The sequence below is a fragment of the Rattus norvegicus genome, chromosome 6 (assembly GCF_036323735.1).
Source record: "Rattus norvegicus strain BN/NHsdMcwi chromosome 6, GRCr8, whole genome shotgun sequence".
Classification (NCBI taxonomy): Eukaryota; Metazoa; Chordata; class Mammalia; order Rodentia; family Muridae; genus Rattus; species Rattus norvegicus.
In genome coordinates this window covers 28,392,559-28,406,385 of record NC_086024.1, presented here as the reverse complement: position 1 = coordinate 28,406,385, position 13,827 = coordinate 28,392,559, and positions in this window count along the sequence as shown.

Below are 13,827 nucleotides of genomic sequence, written 5' to 3'. Positions count from 1 at the left end.
TCTCTAGTGCATACTGACGTGATCCTGCTGCCTAGATGGAAGGCAGACAGGAGAACCTGAGAAGCTTCTCAGGAGAACAAGGAATACACAGTAGTAAGCAACAAAAGAGGCCTTGTCTTAAGCAAGTCCTTTGACCTCCATACCTGTGCTGTGGCACACACACCTGTCATGGTCATGGGCATACCATGTACAAAAGTAAATCTTTAAAGGAACATTTAATTCCAAAAGTTGTGTTATTAAAGCTCATAAACATACACCGATACAATGGGTATTGGTCCTTGTCCACTTAGCACCTACTTTCCACCAGAAGCCATGTAAAACATATGATTTAGGGAAAACGTGAACTGGGAATCTCCAAGACTAAGCTGAAACCTTCCCGTAGTATTGACGATGTCTATTCTAGGAATAGAGAAGGGGTAAAAATCAGGACTGGGTTCAGGGGCTCATTCCAGTAATTCCAGCACTTGGCAAGCTGAGACAGCAGGGTTGCTGTGAGTTTGAACCATCCTGGACTACAGAGTAAGACTCTGTCTCAGTAAGGAAAAACAAAGTGTGCATCACATATAAAGTGGGTGTTTATGGCTTTAACAGAAATGGTGTGTGTGTGTGTGTGTGTGTGTGTGTGTGTGTGTGTGTAAGCATGAGTCTACATGGCACTTGTGTGGAGGTTAATGGACAGCTTTTCAGGAGTCAGTTCTGCCATGTTTTATTTCAATGCTCTTTTCCTGTGCCACCCAACTGCATTCCAAGCTAGCCATCACAACCTTCCTTGCACCTCTCCTGTCTGCACCTCTTGTCCTGCAGTAGGAGTGTGGGAGTTCTGACAATGCAGTGTTATGTCCAGCTTTTTACCTGGATTCTTCAAGTTGAACCTGGACCATCAGGTTTGCACAAAACTAGCACTTTTAACTGCTGAACCAGCATTTATATGACTTCTTTATTTTAAAATATGATGCTTCTCAAATTCAAGTTTACATAGTAAGGTGAGAAACAATGCATCTGGACATCACTCACCATAGTCAAGCTTTAAAATCATCTGCTGTTTGACTCCCTAGGAAGCTTATTAAATATGTGAAGTGAGTTCTTTATTTCTTTCTCCCGAATGAGTATCTAAGGTTGTGGTGGTTTGAATATGCCTGACCTGTGGGAAGTAGCGCTATTAGGTGTGGTTATCGTAGAATAGGTGTGGCCTTGTTAGAGAAAGTGCATCACTGTGGGGGTAGGCTTTGAAGGTTTGCCCAATATAGAAGAGACCCCCTTCCTAACTGCCTGGAAGACTGTCATCTCCTGGCTGCCTTTGGATCAAGATAATCTGCCTGGATGCTGCCTGCTTCCCACCATGATTATAATGGAATGAATCTCTGAAATGTAAGCCAGCCCCAATTAAATGTTTTCCTTTATAAGAGTTGCCTTGGTCATGGCATCTCTTTACAGCAATGAAAACTAAGACAAAGGTAGAATCAGAAAAATGGCATATTTTTCATCCAGACTCTCAAAGTAACACGTCCAATAATGTTAGTACCCAAGGGTCATTGTTTATTAAGTTATTGTTTAGATATAAAATGTTCATCTCAGGCTTGTTTATGGGACCCCTTCCCCCAATCTGGTAATACTGTCATGGGAGGATGTGAGACCACAGCGGTTGGGGGTGGTGTAGCTGGCTTATGTAGGCCACTGGGAATAGGCCTTAAGGGTTGGATTCAAATCCAGCTTCTGTCCCCATTCTCTGCTAGCTAATCTGTTGTGAACAGACTGCACTGCATCTCCCACCGCCACCACCACCACCACCACCACCACCACCTCATTCCGGCCATCATGCCTTCCCCACTGTGATTGACTTGGTCTCTGAAGCTGAGACCAAGTCAACCTCCCTCGAGTTCTTCTGTCAGGCATTTTCTCAAAGTGATGGGGAGAGAAATTAATACAAAGTATTAAAAATCAGAGCAATCTGTGTTTTCTATGTTGCCCTGTGGGCAAAGCATGTTTGCTGCTAGAGGGTCAGAGGAGCGGATAAGAATTAAAATAGGATGTGACCTTCTTCTTGCTTAAGAAATGTGAGCAGGACGTGGTGGTCCACATCTTTAATCCTAGCACTTGGGGAGCGGAGATAGGCAGATCTCTGAGTTCAAGGCCAGTGGGGTCCATATTGCAAGTTTCAGGGCATTACATGGTGAGACCCTGAGCATAAAAATAAGACATCTGGTGACTCTTAAGATTGAATAAATAAAACTGAACAGAAAAGACAGAGGCATCTAGTTCAAAGATGGCTGGGTAACATCAAGTCTTCCCTGTGGACTAAGTCAGTTGACTCTATGCCTCTGGGAAGTCAACAGCTAAACCTTTCCAAGGCCTGACTGAAAGCAAGCCCTCTCTCAAGTGACTCTTAGAATATCTTGAGTATGTAGGCCAGACAAATGTACTGGTAGTATGCAAATTATGGTAGCAATACATTAACTTGTTAGAGTAATCTTGGACAGCTCTGTGGTAATCCAGTTCTGTGCTAAGGTAGAGGGACCAGCTGGTCCCCGGGTTCCTCAGCCTTACCCAGGCTTGGTATGCACCATGCCTGCCAGATCTTTCAGTCTGCACTTTTAACCCATTGTCATGACCTGTGCTCAGAAAGACTTTGATATTCTGCTGTGTCAGACACTTGATCCTGCTTTGCGTTTAAAATCTTCAGTGCCCCTAAATTTCTACCCCCTTGGAGCAGAAAGAAAGAAAAGACGAAAAACTCACTGTGAAGGTCAGCGGTGAGGAACATAAAAAGCCAGTATTGTTCCCCAAAGTGACTCTGAACTTTGTACAGGTTTTCATTGTTGGTTTTGGCCGTTTCTTTGGCTTGGTTTTAAGAAGGAATGTTTGAGACAGAGTCTCCTCTTCAAAGTAAAGGTGGGCGCCGCCGCCACACCTGGCCTGACCAGACATTTCTCAGAGCTAATGCTATTTTTATCAAACACCATCTCTCATCTCAGAGGTGCATGCGCACCTTAGCTGTTCTGGAATTTCAGTCACGCCCTGAGTGTTCTGTCTCCAGAAAAGCCTCATCCCGGCCCCCTGCTAAACCAGTTTCAAAGTGCTCAGAGGCGGTTCTGAAACCTGCCAGTATTGGAGAAGGAAGGAAAGTACTCCTTACTCCTTTCCTGAGGCCTCAGGCCTGTGTTTGAGAAGGTTCCGTGGGACAACAGAAAGGTGGGCTCAATGTGTTTCTTTCCATAGCCCTGAGGAACAGGAGCTAACTCGGGTGGTCCCTGAGCTTACTCTGAAGGAAAACATTTTCACTATGAAATCCATCAAAACAGATCCACTAACCAGGGAGTGCCAGGCACTACTGGGAAGGACTGTTTTACTCCAGTAATTAGGAGTCAGAGTTAAGGGAACTGTGGCGGGTAAACATTGCAGAATATCAGGTGTACAAATTGTGTTTCCACCACCCATGATACTCCCCTCTGCCACCTTTTGTCAAACTATTTGCAACATTGACTTTCTTCTTAATAATGCTCATCTAACGTTACAGAAAATCAGTGCGATTTTTATATTATTTTTAAGTTTTCTTTATGCGTCCGGGTGTTATGCTTGCATTCAAGTCTGTGCACCACTCGCATGCCTGCTGCCTACCCACAGAGGCCAGTAGGAAGGGTCAGATCCCCTGCAACTGGAATTACAGACAGTTGTGAGTGGTCATATGTGCGCTGTGAAGCCAACCGTGCACCTCTGGAAGAGCTCTTAAGTGCCGAGCTGTGCCCCCAGCCCCCAGAGTTAACCTCTTGAAACCCCACTCTCTCCATTTTAAAATAGAAAGAAAAAGGTCTGAAAACACGGGTGTAAGATTCGAAGTGCATTCCTGTAACAAAGATGTCCAGCGGCTACGTAACAACTGCTCGACCGCATCGTTAGCGGGCTGTCTGCCCCGTTCTCCACGCAGCACTGTTTGACGTCTGTTTCACTTGTCAGGCAAGACGCCAGGAGCAGCACCTGGCACCTACTTCCCAGCAGCTATGAAGGTTGGTTACCAAAGCCCTGTACAGCGAGAGCCATGCTGGGAAGGATACATACATTCACAGCGCAGGGTGAAAGACCCTCACTCCTCCAGCAGCTGCTGCTTCCAGTGATTTCAGAGTTAGAGAAGAGCTTTCAGATTCAATGAAAATAAACCGTTCCATATGCAGCAGGTTCTGAAATTAGATTAATCACACATTCTAAAACAAGGATCATCTGTCTGCCTCCCACAAGATGATCTAAATCACCATTTTCAGGCCACATGGCAGAAACACTAATATCTGACAGCCAGCCCAGACTGGAGGGCTCTTGAGGGCGAACGGCAGGGAGCTGGGGCTCAGTGTGCTCACTATGTCTTACTGACCTCCAAGATAGTGTGTAAGGAATACTGTCGGATGACCTTTCAGGCACTGCAATGGTGCACTTGTGTCTGAATCCCAGTCCTGAGTCTTGGTGACCCCGGGCAGTTTCCTGACCGTAGCTTCTTCATTTTTATACTAAAAGTACTAACTTTGCAGGATAGCTCTGGAGATAAAATGACCTAATAGGTGGAAAGTGCTTAGATCGGAGACAGGCCCCTGATATCCACACTCCGATTTGCAGAGAAGACCCCTTCACAGAATTCAAGTGTGTGTACACAGTGGATATGGGACTCAGACTTTTTTTTTTAATGATTTGTCTTTGTTTTTCTATGCACCTGTGCCACACGTATGGGATACCCTCAGAAGCCGGAAATGGCGTTGGATCCCCAGAAGGTAGAATTACATGCAGGCTGGGAACCGAACTCAGGTCTTCTAGAGCAGCAAGCCCTCTTAACTGCTAAGCCATTCCTCCAACCCCAAAACTCAGTTTTATGTATCTTCATCTCAAAACCTGACCTCCCAGGTGCCAATGTACAAAACAACAGGGGAACTGGAGTAGAGGCCACTGGGCACCCGCAGTTCTTCCTCTACTTTGCAAAAGTAATGTAGGCTTGTAAGAAACTGCACGAGGATGAAGAAACAATTACGTTTTCAAACTTTGGCGTACATGAGAGATATCCTGTTGAAACATTGCTGGCCTCAGTCCTGAGTGACTTAGTGGGTCTGGGTAGCATGTGAGAAGTCGCATTGTTGACCAGAGGTGGCCCAGGGAGCAGACCTGTCCAACCACAGACTTCTTTTTTAAGTTGCCTAATCAAAATAATTCTATGGGCTTGAGACCATTTCATTTGTAGAGAATGTGGCTGGTTCATTCAATATCACACCACTTTTAAGGGATGGAATTGGCTTTGAGTCAAATTAGTCTAACTCAAGGGCCTGTGGTTTTCCTACCTCAATATTTGGAATGGGCACTCAACGTTTACTCCCCACAAGAAGAGGTGCAAGGATGCTCGGTGTTGGTTTCTGTCACCATGACAAAGAACATAAAGTACAAAGCTTGAGGAAGATTTTGGCTTAGACATGGAATAGTTAGTTCATCTTCGTCTGGCCCCATTGCTTCAAGTGTAGCCAAGCAGATCATAGTGAAGGCCATGTGTGACTGAAGAGGCTGCTCCTTTCATGATGGGCAAGAAGCAAAGAAAGGGGGTACTAGTATCCCCTTTAAGGGTACATGCTTAAGGGCTTAACTTGACCTACGTTCTGCAAGGTCCTGCCTTTGAGGAGGACCATACTGGCAATAAAACCTTCAATATCTGGTTGCCAAGAGACTTTAAGATCCCAATCATAGCAGGATCGCTTTTGGATATCAATCTACAGGGGTGGAGGGCAGGTAAGAAGAGTGAGTTCCTGGAGAAGAGAAGCTCTTTCCACAGTTCCTTCCACCTCCAGAACTGCAGTGGTTTGCATAGTTTTGGCCCCCACAGACACCTGTTTGAGTGCTTGGCCCATAGAGAGTGGTGCTATTATGAGGCGTGGCCTTGTTGGAGGAAATGTGTCACTGTGGAGGTGGGCTTTGACGTTTCCTATGCTCAAACCATACCCAGCGTGACATAGTCTCTTTCTGCTGCCTTCGGATCAAGACGTAGAAATCTCAGCTCTTCCTGCACCATGTCTGCCTGGATGCTGTCACGCTTCCTACCGGGATGATAATGGACTGGATCTCTGAAACTCAAATGAAATGGTTTTCTCTATAAGAGTTACCATGATCGGGGCTAGGGATTTAGCTCAGTGGTAGAGCGCTTACCTAGGAAGCGCAAGGCCCTGGGTTCGGTCCCCAGCTCCGAAAAAAAGAACCAAAAAAAAAAAAAAAAAAAAAAAAGAGTTACCATGGTCACAGTATCTCTTCACAGCAACAACACCCTATGGTGACACTTGTTGTAGAAAGTATTTAATCCCAATCTGGGGTTTCTTACTCTGCCTTTGACCATTTAGTTCCCAGATAAAAGACACACACAACCTTTATATTTACAATATGACTTAAATGGCACCAGAGCTAGGGAGATAACTACCCTCTGTGCTATTAGAATCTAATTTTTTTTTATCGATAACACTGAGTTATTACACAGTATGTTTTATCTGGGCTGCTCTTAACTCCAATTGGTCAGCTCTCAGGGTCATGTTTTCATGACTCACTTGACCTGTGGTGGCTTCTCTCTCCTCCTTCACCTTCTTCCCCCTCTTGTAGTTCTCTTCTAACCCCATAAGCCCCAAACCCCACCTATCTCTCTTCTGCCCAGCTATTGGCTGGTGACATCTTTATTTACCAATCAGAAATAACTTGTGGGGCAAGGTCACATAGCGTCACTTGGTTCTTTGTGAGACTCTCTCCTCTCTGGGGCAACTAGGTCTTGGGGGACTGCACTTAGCATTATACTGTGGGTAATAATAATAATAATAATAATAATAATAATGTAGTAAAAGTTGTATTTCTTTTATCTGGAAACTGAATGGTGAAAGGCAGGCTAGAAACCCAAAATCAAAATTAAAAATTTCTACAACGGACACTAGCTATTTTCCTACATACTCTGCAAGACATCTGTCAAGTGTGTCCTGATGCTTCCTGACTTCCCACACTCTATTCTGCCTCAGAGTTCATTCCTCCACAGTTGTAACCTTACGATACTTGCCTGTCCCAGAAAAGCCATGCTGTCACCAGTATGCTCTGTTTCAGGCAGCCTCTCCTCTGACTAGGTCGCCCACACCCTTTGGTGCCTAGAATACTCCTGCTTGTCTGTGAAGCCCCAACTCTTGTGGCCACTTCTCTCTCAGCCCCATCCTTCGCTTGCCTCTATGATGCCACTTATGTGCACCGTGTATATGCACATATCATTTCTTCTATGTGTCTTGGATTGACTGACTTTTATCTCAGCCCTCAGAAGCAATTATAATACCTGGTGTCAGGTGGAACATTGGGAGTGGTTCCAAATCTTGTTTGTAGAGTAGAATCATTTGGCGAGCCTCTAAAACATCCCAAACCAGTTACTCCAGGCCAATGAATCTGTGTAAATATTCCAAAAGTATCTTCAGCTGCAACACTTCTGTTAATGCCAAGCACTTGAGAAAAGAAATACTCAATACATACCATAGAATGGTTGGATTGAGAACAAAAGGTATTTCTTGCATTTCTGAAGGCTGAGACGTCCAAGGTAAGGGCACCTTTAGGTGTGGTGTGCTTCCTCATAGACAGTGCCTTGTGTCCCCACACAGTGGGAGGGATGAACTGCTGTGTCTTGGTGTCTGAAATCATCCCCATGTGCCCCCCCTCAGTGTGTACGGGGGAGTGTTTACGAGTATACCTACATGCATGTGGATGCCAGTGTCTTCCTCAGTTGCTCTCGGTCTTCTGCATTGAGGTATCATCTCTCACTAGAACCTAGAGCTCGCCAATTTGCCTAGTCTAGCTTGCTAGCCTGCTATGGGGACCTCCTGCCTGGCCCCAGGAATGCTGGATTACAGCGTAGTTGACACACCTCTTTGGCATTTTCGTGGGTGCTAGGACCTGCAATCTTCATGCTTGTACAGCCAAGGAAAGCTTCCACACTGAGCATCTCTCTAGCCTTCCTCAGCCCTTTATAAGGACACTAATTTCTTTCCTGAGGCTCTGCCTTGTAACCAAAGGTCGCCATCCTCATACCAAAGTTCTGACCCATAGACACTGAAACATAACAGTGTTTTAAAACTATCATTTGTTACATAAGACTGTTTGTTTGAGGCCATTTAAAAAGGGGTCATTTGGGAGTACTTTCTTTTGTAAGTATATGCAGTATGACATGTGGGCAGCAGGGGGAGCCATTAGAACACTTTCTGATTGGGCCACTGTCCTCACTGATGCAGAGGACAAACCCAGCGAGGCTAGTGGAGATGGCCAGACCAGTCCTTTGTGGGTGAGCTGATGGTACCTTGAGGACTTAGCCTGCTCAAGAAACCAGGCTCCTCACCCCTGTCACCAAGGAGCTGAGATGGTAGAGCCCTGCTTGGTGGGTATGAGAGTCTGAATGGGCTTGAGGACAAGTCTTCACTGGCCAGAAATGTTTGTGCAAAATCCCCACATGGGATGCTGAGGCAAAATTGGAGGGGGGGGGATTTCAATAACTGATTTTAGTGATCCAATTGCTCTTGAAAATAAGGAGAGGGTGCCTTGGTGACAGGCTGGGTCCCCTCTGCTGCCCTCAACTCAGAAAACACCAGCCGTGCATGCACTGTGAACCACCTCCATCACTTTATGACTGAGGCTTTGGGGTCCCTCATCAGACTTGGACATCACTGCCTCCCCCCCATTTACAGATCTAGGCCTAGCATAAAGGAGCAAGGACCTGTCAATTGGGTCGGATGTAACCTCAGAAGAAGGGCTGTGTAGCCTCACCTAACAACAGTCTTCCAGCCTAGAGAGGGCCTAGAGAGGGCCACATGGCGAACTGTAGACAGAGTACACTTTCTTTCCAGGTCCTGGCCTGGTTGTAATGTCCCTCCTTGGGATATATGATAACAGTATACATCAACAGATCATAGAAAGAATCCCTGAGGAAAACACACAGCCCACCCCTCCCAGCAAAGTTTCTACCAGAAACGCCTTCACCTCCTTACAAAGAAACAGAATTTACCCACGACAGATCAAAATAGCCTCACCTGCTCCTCAGTAGGCACAAAATCAATTTTCTGTCCCCTCTCACCTCCCATTGGCCAGGGGAACTCAGTTACCAAGCTTCCCTTCCTGTTCCCTCGGTAACCCTATTTGGTGAAATTAGAATTAAGAGCCTAATTCAATGTAGTGCAAAGCCCAATGAGATTAGCTTTATGGCTTCAGACCTGTGCTAGGAAACGACATGTTATGGTCTGTATTCGTCTTCCCAAGCTTGACATAACGCCGGGAGAAGGGAAGATGGCGGTACATCCGCCTAGGTCCCCTGCACCCCCTCTCAGCATGTGAGCTCCTTCCCGGGGACCTAAAATCCCATTTCTGAAAGCTTGACCTACACATCTCTTTACGAGATGTAGTTACCTTGAGGTTCCTTTTCCATGCAGTGTAAAACAAGGAGGCAAACTGAGCCTGAGCACAAAGGGCTGGCATTCTGTAGTAACCTCTGCAGATGGCATAGTTTCTATGTGGCATTTCAAGCCATCTCGGTCCCTGCTGTCCCTGAGGCCCCCACGGACTTTCGGGTGTCCAGTGACCATTCAGAAAGACCGCATTCTCCTGACATTGTAGCTTTGAAATTCTATTTTCCTCCATTTGTTTTCAGTTATACAGTTGTTTGAGACAACTTTTTCTACAGCCCTGGTTGTCATGGCAAACGCTAAGCGCCGAGATTACAGGTGTATGCCACTGTTGCTACCGGCTCTAATTATTTTGAGCAAGAAACCCCACATTTTAATCTTGTTCTGTACCCCCATAATTGTATGATTAGTTCTATCTTGCCAGGACTTTTATTTAATTTTATTTCTTTAATCTCACCTTTTAAAAATTATTTTTAAAATAATAAAATAAAATTTAAAATTTTATTTTTACTTTTAATTATATATGGTGGGTGGTTAGTAATTCTAGACATTCTAAGTTAAAGTGCACAGGCACTCGGTTTCTTTCTTTTTAATATTTATTTGTTTTTATTTATTTTTTATGTATATGAGTGGTCTATATTCACATGCACCCAGAAGAGGGACTCAGATCCCCTTACCACCTTACCCTGAGCCACCATGTGGTTGCTGGGAATTGAACTCAGGACCTCTGGGAGAGTAGTCAGTGCTCTTAACCTCTAAGCCATCTCTCCAGTCCCAGATGCTCAGTTTCTACCCTTAATCACCATGATAATTACTTTAGTTGTCTAAATAGTTTTGCATGTAAAGTATTTATTTCCTGAAAAAAAGTTCTTTAGCAGAGTATAACAAATTTTATCTTTGAAGCCTAGACAATCTTATCCTCATACACTTTTAAAATGTCATTAGAGATGTCGGCATAAAGAAATTCGCCTTGTAACAAAAATTATATTTCTTCCCAAGATGTAGTGATTTAATAATTAAAAGAATATCCATGAAATATAAATACTAGGTATTCGTCAATAAATTAAATTAGATTGTGGCTGTTAGGAGCCAATTATCGTGCAAGAGATCTCCAGTGGTTGAAATAATGAGGCCAAATTATTACGCTTGACATTCTCTATAGGCTATGATTATAAATTGCTAATATGGCCTAATGGATTATGGGCTCTTATGAGATTTGATGTCCCCTTAAAATATTCATTGTGTATTAAAAATTAGTTGTCTTGACTGATTTTAGTTATAATTCTATTATATGTTTGTAAGAGGAGAGAAGGCAGGGTGACATGGAACTGAAAAGGAAAATATGTTCTACTCTTCTACTCGTGAACTAATAACTAAGATAGTGTCGCGGTGAGTAAGAACTTTCTAGATGTCTAGATTTGAACCCCATCTCATCACTTTGTAACTTTGTGGCTCTCAGTGTTGTAGGGTTGTGCTGAAACAGTGCTTGACGCAGGTGACATAGTGACTGGTAGGTAGAAAATGAAATCAGTTTTTATGATCTCTGTTGCCACAGGAAGGGGGTTGGAGGCTGGCAAGATGGCACCTTCCTTTCTCCACTATTTCTCCCACACGTACCTCTTCTCCATTTTTCTCCCCCGCACACATCAATCCTCGTGGCAGCCCAATGAGGGCTACAATGTTTTCTGTAACATCAACTGCAGAAGTTACTGGTATGGTGTCAGTGGAGTGCAGGCAAATGTTAGCCACCCAGCCCTGAGGAGGTGGCAGTGTCACCTTCTGTGTGCGAATATAATGACAATCTATCCAAGTGACCTCATCAAACGGGGACCGGGGATGAGATTCGTCTACTCCCTTCTCACAACCTGAAAGGACCTAGCGCCCTCATGTTAGACTTTCAGATTAAGAGCGGAAAGATGAGTTCTATTTCTGGCTCCGCTACCCAGCCCAGCCCCCTCCTCCCTTGCATGACCCTGGGCAATTCAAGTTTCCCTGAGCCTCAGCTTCCTTATCTCATGGAGATAACCAGTACCTGTCTGGCACGGCTCCTAATGCTGATGAGACAATGAAGCAAGTAGAAAACATGAAAAAAAAAAACCACTGAAGCCATGAAATCCAATGGAAGCGAGTAATCAGAGGTGTAGTCCGTGCACACATGACCTACTGTAGGCGATTTTGTTGAACTATGTTCTTGGCCTTTGACGTTACTAGACAGCGAGGCCCTGGGACTCCTGGCTCACTTTCCTATCTTTCTCCTCTGTGAGCACTTAGCTTACAGTGGCCTCCTGAAGAGTCAACAGCAGAACCCTTTACAGGTTGCAGAAAACAAAGGCCAGCTCCTATTTGATTTTCCGCAGGGAGGTAGGGTCTTCAGAAGCCTCCAAATGGTCCACCATCCCCTGAGCATAGAAAACAGCGGCCTGGTAACCTAATAACATTGTCTTCCTCTCAGAAGTGGAAGGAATTAGTCTCTGTGTCGATCAGAAGATGCTGCCTTCATTCATTTCTTTTCTCTCCCACTTGAAGATTTTTCTGCCATTGCCACACAGCTGATGTTACCTTGGGAGACAGAGGACTGGTAGAAAATCCACACCACCTGGGTCTACATCCCCAGTCGCCCTGTCCTTTCTTGGTCTGGCTATATAATCCTGCTGTGTCTTAGCCTCCCCACCTGTAAAATGGGGCTGATAGAACACACCTCTTCAGCTTGTTGTGTGATGAAAGGGGTTGGGACCTGTAGAATATTCAGAAGAGCACGTGACACACGGCCAGTACTAATTGCCGATGACTGTCTTTAGCTTCCATGCATGTCTTTTTTGTGGTCTCTCATAGAGTCTGGATTATCTTTAAGATGGACACATTTAAGCTAGTCTTCCCCTCTTCCACCTGCATAGAAGTGGCCACCTTTAGCTATGTAGCAGTGTCACAAGACATAAAGCAGGGCCAGTAATGTGTGAGGAACCTCAGGAACGGGTCTTCATTTGAGGAGGGCTGTTCTTGCAGATGCCAGTCCTGGTTTCCTTCACTCACAGAAATTTGACCATTTTCAGCACCTAAAAGGAGTCAGAATAGAACCACACGTGTGTCCAGGAAGGCACAAGTCCATCGCTGAGTGTAACAGAGATGTTTTCGCTATGTTGTCATAAGTGGGCTTTTTGGACATTTGTCCTTTGCTTTGCTGTCAACCTTTCCCCACCGTGTATACCTAAGGGGCCAACTCCTGCTGCTGACAACTCATAAGGAGCCCTTGAGTCTCAGGTTGGGGTGCAGTCGCCTCTAGGAGGCGTGGCTAGCTTGATGGCAAACAGCTTCTTCATTTTCCTTGGAGGGAAAACATTTAAGAGTGTACTTCCAAGGTTCAGTGCTCATCTAATAACAATAATAATTACCTTAATGTTCCTCAATAGGGGATTAGTTAAACAAATTAGGGTACATTCATAGTACACGATGCAGCCATTAAATTAAACGAGGTAGAACAATACTGTACTTCATTAATCCTCACTCCACTCAAAATCTCTACTATGTTGGGGGGGAGGCGTGGGTTTTACAGTGGGGGTGAGTACTGTCAAGGATCTGGGAACTCAAAAGTCAGCGTCCAATACTTCTTGTGCTAAAGTCATATGCCTGGATGTGAGCCAAAGTTGCATTTTAATCCTGGCTTGAAAGAGGAGAGAGATGACCCAGCATGCACCAGTTTCCTGGAACACCATTGGAAAGCTGAGGGGACATTGCAGAGACAAAGGCTACAAGTAGAATTATAATTTCTGTGGCACAGTATGATTAAGAACTTGGTGTTCTAGGTGGAGAGCAAGTATGAGTCACTCGACTGAGGAAGCCTCTAAGATTCCTTGTGAACTCTGTGTCAGCTGGTCAGCATGGTTCAAAACCATTACCAGCTGCCAGCTGGTGGACTTGGCTGTCACTGTGGTACTGAACATCTGGGAAGCCTGAGGAGACGGAGGAAGGATTAACAGGGGTGCCGAACTGTGGAACAGACAGAGCTTGAGAAGGGCAAGGTCATGTGCCATGGAAGTGGCACAAGGTTAGCTGGCACCAGAAGAGGCATGACATCATCGGAGGGAACATTTTCAAAGTCCCACCCAAGAGGAAGTTAGCAGTCTCTGGGCTGAGGGAGAAGCTGAGAAGTCATTATGGAATAGGTCACACTTAACACAGATCTGAGTAGATGGCATGGGGACTGATGGGTTGGATTTATAACCTCACGACAGGGACCCAAGAACAAGACTGGGATGGCTCTGCCTGTCCTCACCAAGCTTATGCAGTGACGAAGGCATCTTGGTTTCTTTCTGCAAAATAATACACACTGGGTAGCTTACAGACAACAGGACCCACTCCTCACAGTTCCAGAGGCCAGGAGGTGTAAGACTAGGAGATGATGTGACTGGGTTCTGCT